Source organism: Ambystoma mexicanum, chromosome 4q (assembly GCF_040938575.1).
Source record: "Ambystoma mexicanum isolate Mex_15411 chromosome 4q, UKY_AmexF1_1, whole genome shotgun sequence".
Lineage (NCBI taxonomy): Eukaryota > Metazoa > Chordata > Amphibia > Caudata > Ambystomatidae > Ambystoma > Ambystoma mexicanum.
Genome location: NC_090928.1, coordinates 76,101,137 through 76,112,537, shown reverse-complemented (window position 1 = coordinate 76,112,537; position 11,401 = coordinate 76,101,137).

The window sequence follows — 11,401 nt, the reverse complement described above, 5'->3', positions numbered from 1 at the left end:
TCCCATTTAGTCATGTTATCTCACTGTTTTCCTGCTCCTGTTTTTGCTGCGGGCATTGACTTCATATTCAATTCTTCTTCATAATGTTCGCAGGTGTGGTTGTTGCGATGAGGGCACCCTTCATCCAGCTGGACTATTTTTGAAGTCCGCTTAGGTGTCACCTCGCTCTCAACTTCGCTAGGTTCACTTTTTCTGTATCTTCCTGACATCTATTATGTCTCTTACCTCTTGGCATTTTTACTCTTTTCATCTTTCTCCACATTCCTTTTGCCTCTAGTATGTTACACAAATGTCTGCTTCATTTGTCTCCCCAGCTTCTTTGTGTTTCCTCCTTATATGTTGAGTTGCCATCCATGCAGCAATTTATATTGGGTATCGATTCTGTTCAATTGCTATGTTTTACATGCATGGTTCATATTTTTCCTTTATATTTCTGTAGCGGTCAATGAATGGATTTAAATGCATTTCCTGGAATGTAAAAGGGATCAATAACCCCATTAAGCGGTGTAAGTTTCTCTCACACCTTAAAAGATTTGGCCCCTCTTTAGCCTGCATCTAGGATACTCACCTGTCCTTGATCAAATCAATGAAATTGAAGTTTCTTTGGGTTCAAGATTGTAAGAGGATTCAATTCAACACTACAGCTAAGTCAACGCCTAGTCTATAATACTGAATGAAAACCCTTATTGATATATCTTTATGTCCAGTTCATGCGTTCTGGATGACTACCCCTATATAACACCCCTCTCTTGGAATCCCCCTGACCCCACTGAGCCAAGAAGTAGTTCTGTTTTGCAAGTTAAAAGGTTTATTTGATAATTTAAACAAGAGATGTATATATCACACCTTATAATAAATTAATAATTGAATAGCACACTTAATCTGATATGATAAAGATCAACAACGGAGAATCTGGCACTAACACCCTTCTTATAATCACTAATGAGTTGACATGAAATGGATAAGGTAGCACACTGGTAAATAGGAACAAAAGTATAATGTGGTAGAGGATGCTTTATGTAAGCTCAGGTGGATGCAATATTCAATGAATGCAGTACAGAAAATACTCAATATGATTTCAACCAAACAATGTAATCACTTTTCTCTGGCAATCCCCTCCCCCCCTTGATGCAAGGCAAGGAAATGGAAGGAAAACACACAGTTCTCAGAAATGCAATCAATGTAAATCAGTTCACCCCAGCAAGCTTACACTACAGAAAACAGATAGGAGTTTTGAAAACACGGGCAAAATGCTTTGATATGTGCTAGCAATGGATGAGAAATATGCTGGAAATGCTTTTAATTCCCTTTCAGAGGTTCAGGGTGAGTGGTATCTAGTTAATATTAGTCCAGGCTCACACTAGCAATGATGCAGGGATAGTTAGCAGGTTAAACGAATTTCTGGCAAATGGAAGGCAAGCAGCAGCAGTTTTTACATGTGAAGAAATTTGCAAATCGCGGTAAAATTCGCGAATGCGTGTTCCGCGATTGCGGTACAACTATAAGGGGTAGGAATGCGGTTCTAGGTTCGTAGGAAAGCCACGATTCTAACCTTTCAGATGAAAGTTATTGCAAGTCTCTAGCACAAACGGTTGCGGAGATATGAGCGATTTTGTGAAGGTCATTTTTCAGATTTGGAATTTTAAAGTTCAAAAAGACAAGTGCAGCTTGCAACTAGGAAATGACAAGTGACAGCTTTACAAATGACAGGTGACAGTTAGGAGGCAGTTCTACTTAGATTAAATAGATTGAATTATATTATTTTAACTAGGAGATTGGTTCTGCACAGTTTTCTAGGTACTCACACTATATTCTTGAGTGAAATGGGCCTCATCACGGATCTGGTCAGGGTTTTAGACTGGGCTCGGGTCTCTCTCTGGGCACAGCACTGCTTTCTCTCTGGGTACAGCACTGCTTTCTCTCTGGGTACAGCACTGCTTTCTCTCTCTGGTCTGGTCTCTAGTTTGGCTTTCTGGAGGTTGATGAATTTGAAGTCTGGATCTCTGGATGTTGTATGGTCCGGCAGAGCGCGTTGCAGCAAATGGAATTGAAGGTCCCTATCTGTCCTGTCTGTCTGCTTTTATGTGTTTAGAATGTGGGTGTGTTCTAGCATCACTGACCCTACCTCTCTCTCAGCTTCTAATTGGTCAAACTTCCATTTCTTATTTGATTGGGGAATGAACTGTGAGTCAGAGGGATGTCATTTTATGGCTTGCAGATAGGACACTCCTCTGTCAGATTGCACACATTCTATATTTGATAATAAAAGACATATTTCACAGTTACACAGTTGCTTGAAATTACATATACATGGTGTGGCTGAATTTAGCCATGTCTCTGTCCAAATCTGCTGTTTCTAAGAGCTTGCATTCAGAAATGGCACATAATTGACTTTTTAACTGATTTTTCAATTTCTGACATTGACCCAACTTTACATACATGTGCGCAGGGAGTATGGACATTAACTGATGAAGTTTCAGACTTTTAACATGCATACATTTAGAGTAATATCCACTTTTCCGCTAACACCCCCCTGAACATACCACCGGTTCTAAAAACCTCTTAAACTGTGGGCAGAAAAATCACAAGAATTCTGGTATCATTTATAAAATTTTCACATGTCCGCTCTATGAGTTATTCATCTTTTTAGAGTTATGTTCTGGCTCCAAAGGGGTGTGGTTTCCTCTCAGCACAAGGTAGAAATACTGGTTTTTCCAGTTCTGCCAAGCCAGCTTGCTCTCACAGGCAGTGCCCCTCCCCTTTCCTCAGGAGGAAGCCACTTTTTACGACCATTTACGACTCCTGCCAATAAAACCTTTGCCTGAGCCAGGACAGGGCTTTGTTCACTTTCCTGCAGAGCACAGGTAATTCAATTATCAGATAGATGGCATATCCTTAGTGTGAGCAGCAAAAGGGCAGCTAGGCCTGGGAACACAGCTGTGACTCAAGTTTCACTCCTGATGGGGGTAGTTGCCAGGCAGAATTCAGTTCCTTAAGCCAGGTTTCAGATAAAATGTCACTTTTTGTTCCCCAGTTCCTGCATTCAAATAAAACTAAACATCTTTACATATGCAGCTAGGATGCTGATTCTAAGTGCAAAACTATGACATTTCAACAGTTACAAAGGCATGTGACACCAAACATAGGTCACTCATTTAATCTAAACATTTTCGATTTTAGTGTCTTTAAATCCAGTGCAACTTAAACTGCTGACTCCATAGCTCAGCCAGTTTTGTTATAAGCATTGTTCTGGGCTCTTCATTTCCCAGATTTTGTAGGCACACAAAACTCCATTCTACCAAATGTCTGCTGGTGTCCAGTGAGTTTTTAGATGTGTTGCAATGTTTAAAATAGACAGTTTGAGCCTGCCTTCAGAGAAACACAGGGTGGTTTTAAACTGCCGGCTTTTGGATAGTGGTGAGTACTGGTACTGCACCCATTTTTGAGATTTAAGAAATGAATTCCCCACCATTCTAGGTTGCATTTGGCAATCAGTATTGCATCTCTGAACTCACAATATAGGCAAAATGGGATTTTCCCGTGCATTTTCTGGGGAGCTCTGGCCATTATGATGTTTTCAATGCCAGTACTGCACAGTTTTGAGGTAGGGCCCGGATGCATGGGTAAATACATACCACAAGCCCCCCTTCTTGCGGTGGCCATCTGATCCTTCACTAATGGGACCCGCAAGATCTGGGATGTAGTTCTCCTCTTCTTCCGATAAATGGCACAGTTCAGCATCTTTTCCTCCATCCGGTCGGATCGATCGGTTCTCCTCGCCGGTCCTGATGGGAGTATTGGGTGGTCCACTGGGCCCATTGGATCTTCGTTCCCGGTCTCCGGATCGTCCTTCTTGGTCATTCTTCATGGTTTCATCTCTCCTAGGATGATAAAGCAAAAGCGGCAATATCTACTCATAGACGATTTTTTTTTTTTTTCCACCACTGTTGAGATAGTGGGGCAGCATATGCATTTTATCATAACGAAACATTACATTCTTATTTTAATAAAAACAGTATGACTAAGAGACAGTTTCATACAAATCACAGTATGTTAGAGACTAGATGTGGTATGTTTTATGATTGGAACTGAATTAGTCTGATACAGTACCCGCTAGGATTCCAGAGGATTCCTCCAGTTGTTGCAGAGTGTGCCTGGGATGGCAACATTTCAACTGGTTTATGTGGACTCACTTGTCTTCCCCCTCTGCCGAACCGCCTTTGGGGATGTGGATTTTGTAGGCCACAGGTGAGATCTTGTCGATGATCTTAAAGGGTCCTTTCCATGTAGGCAAATATTTGCGCTGCTTGGCCTGGTTCCTTTGGAAGTTGTATAGATAGACCCGGTCCCCCACCTGATATTCCTTCCTGGAAGTTTTCAGGTCATAATGGGTCTTCATGCTATCAGCTGATCTTTCTAGATTCCGCTGAGCGTAAGCAAAAGCATGTTGGAGGTGTTTCCTTAAATTCTCCACATACTCATGAGTAGTGGAGGCATTTATCAGTGTCTGCTCTTGGGTCCTATAGAGCAAATGCTGAGGAAGCACCATCTTGCGCCCAGTCATCAACTCAAATGGTGACATTTTGGTTGCAGATGAAGGGGTAGATCTGATAGCCATTAGGACCAGAGGTAATCGGATATCCCAACTTGGCCCAGAATCTGCCACAAACTTCTTTAATATGCTCACAATTGTCCGGTTATATCTCTCTACTGCCCCAGAAGAAGCTGGTCTATAAGCAATATGCAGCTTTCTCTTGACCCCCAGTATCTCCCACATCTTTGTCATTACTTCACTGGTGAAGTGGCTACCTCTGTCTGACTCAATCCTTTGAGGTAGACCAAAACGGGAAAAGATGTGGTTAATCATCAAGGCAGCTGCAGTTTCTGCCTTGCAATTTGGGGCTGGGAGACATTCCACCCACTTGGTAAACAAGCATGTCACAGTCAACATGTACTTATTCCCCATAGCCGAGCGAATCACAGGGCCTACAAAGTCGATCTGTAAATCTGACCATGGCAGTGTCATTCCCCTCTTTTGTAAAGGCGCCCGGTGTGTAAGGGATGATGGCTGAAATTGTGCACACACAAGACACCCCTTCAAGTATTGGTCGAGGTCCTGCCCCATGTGAGGCCAGTATGCAACCTCTCTTAAGATTTCCAATGTTGTGTGAAACCCCCTATGACCGGCGGTGGCCGCATCATGGGCGTGACTTAACATCAGGCTTCGGAATGAGGTAGGAACCACCCACTGATCGTGGCCAGCTTTGGATTTCCTTACCAGCAAACCGTCTTGGATTCGGAACATTTTTGGACATTTCATCAACACTCTTAGGTCCTCTTTCCCAATGTAATCGGTATCCGTCAGGGGAAAGTTCTCAGGGTCCTCAAGGTGCTGGTAAAATTTACCAATTATTGGATCCCCCTTCTGAGCTGTAATTAAATCAGCATCAGGGGTCTCCTTACTCCATTGTGCAATTGAAAGGTCGTTGTGAGCATTTGTCTGGGACCTAGTGATAGCAGTGACCTGGATTTCCCCCAACAGGGACTCAATCTCAATTAGATCCCCTTGGATGGCCCCGGTTTTGGCCAGCTGATCAGCTAAGTCATTTCCAGTTTTGTCTGGTCCCTCTACTTTGGAATGACCCTTGATCTTTTTCCAATAGATGGTCATCCCATTCGATGTGACCAGATCATCAATGTTTTGGATCAACTTCCCATGTTTCAAGGGTTTGTTGTTAGCACATAACATGCCTCTGGTTTTCCAATTAACCAGGTGCTCCACGAACCCGTTCCGTACATAATCCGAATCTGTGATTATGACCAGTTCGTGGAGTTGATGCTGGACAGCAGTGAGGATGGCATGATGCACAGCCATCAATTCTGCCACCTGACTACTTCGGGGACCAATTTTGTATCCAGCGGAGGGTTCTGGGGACTCATTCACCCATGCATTCCCTACGCCGGCCACCAGTTCTTTCTCCCCGTCGTTGTCAACATGGTAAGAGCATCCATCCACATAGACAGTGGGCATTCCCTCACACTTGTCCTCTTCAAAGACTTTGTGGGGGGAATTAAGGTATGCCTCCATGTTGTCCTTTATTTTTAGACTTTCGTCCTCGAGACAGTTTTCTCTGGCACAATCATGCAAGTCAGCCAGACCTTGCGCGAGGGGGCTCTTCTTGTTTTGGCCATATCGGACCTCCACAGGAAAGCCTTGCATTGACAGAATCCAGGAAGTAATTCGGGAATTACTCACATTTCCGGCCCGGATTCTGTCACTTTGGAGATATTGCAGAGGCTGGTGTGGAGTCTCCACTATGATGTGTTCCCCCTGGATAAACGGGCGGTAATTCTTCAATGCCCACACCGTTGCCAGGAGTGCCTTCTCACAATCGTTGAATTTTTCCTCCACAGAGGATAAAGTTTTGCTCGCATAGGAGATTACTTTATTGACCTTGTCATGCTTTTGGTATAATACGGCCGTCAAGCACGTATTAGAGAACCCTGTCTCCAGGAAGAACTCCTTGTTTCTGACAGGGTAAGCTAGGCACGGCGCTTGTGAGAGGCTTCTCTTGAGTTGTCTTACTGCCTCGGATTGTTCTGGACCCCATTCCCACTTGACCCCCCCCTTCAGGAGATGAATCAGGGGTCTGGTGATCTCTGCGTAGCCCTCAATGAACTTTCTGCTGTAATTAGTCAGTCCAAGGAGGCTCCTTAGTTCCCGCAGAGTTGTGGGGTCTTTCAATTTTTGGAGGGCTTCCACTTTCTTTTCCTGGGGACAAAGACCCTGAGGAGTAATCTCATGCCCCAAGAAATTAACACGGGTTCTACACCACTGTGCTTTCTGAAAGGAAAGTTTTGCTCCGGCGGCCCTCAACTGTGTCAGAACATAACGGATCTCCGCTATGTGTTCCTCCACAGATGAACTTTTGATGAGGACATCATCTACATAAGCCAGGTTACCCCTCGCACCCAGGTCGGGCATGGCCTTGTGTAGAAAAATGTTGAATTCATTGCCGGAGTTGAGGTATCCGAAGGGAGTCCGGGTCCATGTATACTGCTGGCCCCCAAAGGTAAAAGCCAGTTTGTATTGGTCCTCCCTACTGACAGGCACGGTCCAGTATCCATTGGTCAGGTCTATTGCAGTGAATACCTGTGACCCCTGGATCTGGGCCAGCCCTTGGTCAATGTAGGGGAGAGGCCATCGGGAAGTATGGACCCGTTTGTTGAGCTCCCTGAGGTCAGCACAGAGTCTCCACTGGCCGTTTGGCTTCAATATTCCCAGCACCGGATTATTGAAGGTGCTGTGGACTGGACGGATTATTCCCCGGGACTCAAGGTTCTTAATTATTTCAGTAAGGGACTCCATTGATGCGAGAGGCAAGCGATATTGCTTCACAAACACTGGAGTCATGCCAGGGTCCGTGGGGATTGTGGTTGTGTGGATGTCGGTGCGACCACAGTCATATGAGTCTACCGCAAAGAGATCTTGGAAATCCAACTTGTTTCAACTTTTGCTTTTGTTCCAGAGTCACACAGGCATCGGCTAGGTTGACTCTCTCTTCCACCATCTGCCTGAAGCCTGGAAAGACTTCTGGTTTGGCTATCTCCGCGGCCTCCTCCAGCTGGGTGGAGAAGTCCCTGGTCAGAGTGCTGATTTGGACCGGAGGCTTCAGGTGGGCAAGGCAGCCTTCATGAACCTGGAAAATCACCTCATCCCTCCTGAATTCACAAGTCACATCTTCCTTACCATAAGGGCAGGAAGTGTACACCAGGAAGTTCCCCCCATGCCGGGTAAAAATCCTGTCTGGTGTTGTATTGTCCTCACTGTCACTGTCAAAACAGTCCTTGGGGATTGGTCCTAACAGTTCATTTCTAAGATCAATGGAGAAATGTCGGTCATCAACCGCCATTCCAATAATGGTGCCTGCGGCTAGAGTAATATTCTTTAAGTCGCTGTTATCCACCTCTATTGGAATGGTGTCATGTTCTATGTTGACTAATGGTGTTGGGTTTACCCCCAACCCTTGCTGTTGGAGAGAAGCATTTAGATGTATGTAAGCATCAGGGTTTTTCAACTCTTGTCCCCTTTTAACTTTCACTTCCAGGGAGAATTGTCGGGTCCTTTCTGGGATGGTGACGTCCTCTTTAACCTGAATTTCAACTGCATAAGGTAGCAATTGAGCTGACCTAAATGCTTTTTCTGGATCATCAAAGCCCATGGGATTATCCGCTAATCGCGACCAAGCTTTGAAGTTTATTAGGTCCAAACTAATGGCAAAGCGATTGAGAATGTCACTGCCTAAGTAAAAGGCGGCAGGGACGTCTCGCACGACCCAACAATTGTGGACTATGCTCTTGTTGCCAATGGAGATTTTGAGCATACACCTGCTTGGCAGGAGATGTTTGGAATTAGGTGCTTCCAGGTCCATTTCCCATTTGTCTATCAGTTTGAAGGTGGGAATGGCTGGATCTTTTGGGAGTTGGCGGAACATGGCTTCGCTGATGAAGCTCTTACCGTTGTTCACACACACTCGAGCGAGAACAGAGTCCTTCCCATCATTTAACTGAACAGGGATGAACAACTGCTCTCCAATTTGCTGAATATCAGCCAGGCTCTGAGCTGATTTCACATCTTTCTGGACTATAGGAGTGGGAGTTTCAGATTGTGGATTGGTATAGAATTTCAGAGTGTTTCCTTCCAGCGTGGAGTACCACTTTAGACTGGAAGGAAGGTTGATTTTCAGAAAGAGAGAGGACCCTCCACCACCAGTCTCTTGTCCTACTGCTATTACTGTCACGTCTGGAATTTGGCTATTCTGGAAGTGAAATTCTACTTGGTCAGATTTTTGTTCAACCATGTGGCAGGTGCCGTTTAAACTAACATGGTTGACACTCTGTTTTAATTTTATGGGTCGGCTAGTCTGGGTCCAGAGGACCTTGTTTACGCAATCAATTAGGGGTGACAACCTTCTCAGGAGGTCATTCCCTAGTAAACAAGGGGTGCCCTCCGGGGTCACAACTATGACCGGGTGTTTCAACTTATGTCGCCCAATTTTAATGTCCAAGTCTGCAGTCCCCTCAACGGGAATTTCCTTCCCGTCAAAGTTCTGTAGTTGTCCCGGAAGAGAGGTGAGAGGAATTTGGTAATTCTCTCCCCTTCCTGCATTCAGTTCGTCAAAGGCCCTTCTGGACAGAAGGGTAGCTTGAGATCCAGTGTCCACCAGTGCCGAGATTGTACCCTGCCCCTGTACTTGTACCGGGGCATAATATCTTCCCTCCTTCTCCTCAAGGGGGATCAGGTAATGTACATTTTTGGACAACTGGTGGGCTAACTTTCTGGTTTTGGACATTGCTAGCGAAGAGATTTGGGCAGAATTCTGTGGAGAGCCTTGGGAATCTGAAAGAAAAATTTGGCAACTGGAGATCAGAGCCATTGTGGGTTCCCCTGGCTCCGGTTCTGGGCCGCCCCCCCCTTTTTGGAGGCAGTCACCAGTATGGGTTTGAACCCGGGGATTTTCTTGCTGTTGGTTCTGGGATGAGATGGTGGGCGGCGGTAGCTCAGTCTCCACATCTCCCCAGTCTGGATTTGCATCCCTAGGGACCCATTTTTCTTTGGGAGGAGTTCCCCCCTCTCTGAAGGAGAAGATCCTTTTCCCAGGATCCTCTGAGGATCCCTCTCCCTCAAATTGGAAGATCTGTACCTCCTCCTCAAACTGAGTCTGTTTGGGTCTTTTGTTTCTCCTACCCCCCCTCTGCTCCTTAGGAGGCAGACTTTCAGGGGCAAGAGATTTTGTTTCCGGTTCCTGGGTTTCCAGGGGCTGTTTACAAGTGAGGAAGGAAGCTTCCTCCAAGGCTTTACACCCCCCTTCCCTTTGTGCCTCCTCCCTGGGAACCGGTGAGTTATCGGGGTGCTGCCCCCGTCATTGTTCTGGAGCACCAGGTCCAGAGTTGGGTGCGTTCTGCGCCGGCACGCCCATCTGAGGGTTCTGCTGAGCCCTCAGTATGTGACCCAGATCCCGCGCCATGTTTTGAACCTGGCGCTCTAACTGGGAAACCCGCTCAGGCTGATACGGGGCCCTGTTTTCTCCCCTGGGCTGATCCCGGGAAGGGTAGCTGTCCCTCCTCTGGTAATACCCCGGGTTGGGAAGATTTGGGTACCCCTCCACCCTTGGCCTCCCCTCTCCCGGATTCAGTGGTCTGGGCTCAGGGAATTGGGGAAAGAAGGATGGATGGTTTTGGGGCTGAAAGTCGGGTGGATATCTGGGGAAAAAGTTCTGCCCAGGGTTTGGTAAATTTCTGCCCTCCTGTGGGAAGTTTGGAGGGAAGTTCCCTGGGTTAGGTGCTTGGCTGGATCCCCCCCCTTGGGCTGGAGGAGTCCACACATAACCCAGGATGGGTCGATTTCCCTTGTAACGGGGACTTACATAATCAGGAGAGCGAGGGACCCCATTTGTGGGGCTGCCTCCCTGGCTCCCTGTCTGTGACTGGCCCGAGGACCTTCTGGGCCTAGCATTATTAGGTGCAGGTAGGTTTTTAGGCCCCCCCATCTCCAAATCCAAAACGGGGATGACCTTTACCTCTGCCACCTTGGCAGCAGCAGGGGTGCTGTTGGCTTTGGGGTTTTTCTGGGCATTACTTTTGCTATCTACCGGTTTCTGCACCTCATAGATCCGGGTAGCCTGTTCAATGACCCAGTCTAAAGATCTTTTCTCGTGAAAATCCCTCACGAGCTGGGTCATGATATATTTGGGCAAGGCATGGAAAAACGTATTAATAAATTCCCTGCTATCCGTGCGCACCCTTCTTGTGGTCTGTGCAAAAGCACGCTTTAACTCCTGCACAAATTCTTGTGGGGCCTGATCCTCCCCACATTGCAAATTGTAGGCTGCCTTGCGAGCCTCTTGAGGATTTCTGTGAACAGAAAAATGTTTCAAGATGGCCGCCTTATAGGTGGACCATCTTAAATGATTTTGGTCCTCCAGCCCCGCAAAGAAACTGGAGTATTCCGGGGAGAAGGTCCACTTTACATATTGAATACAGCTTTGGCTGTCCTTCAAATGGAAAGTCTCCATCATTTGTTCAAACAACTCTAAGTGCTCCCAAACAGAATACTTAGCGTTCTTATGGTAAGGCGTGATGACGCTCCTGATCGCCTTAATCTGCTTTAAGGGGTCCTTAAGCAAGGCCCTTTTTGCCTTATTGGCCTTTTTGGTTCGGGTAACCCTTGTCCATTCATCCTCGGACTCAGAGGCACTGCTCCCAGAGGTTCCCGTCTGTTCTTCCAGGTTTTCCCGGATTCTGCGAGCCTGGGAATGGCTGGCAGAATGTGGGGACCTGGTCTCCTGTGTCCTGCGCAGTTCAGAGGAGTCTTCAGATTCCTCCTTGCTGCCAGGATTTG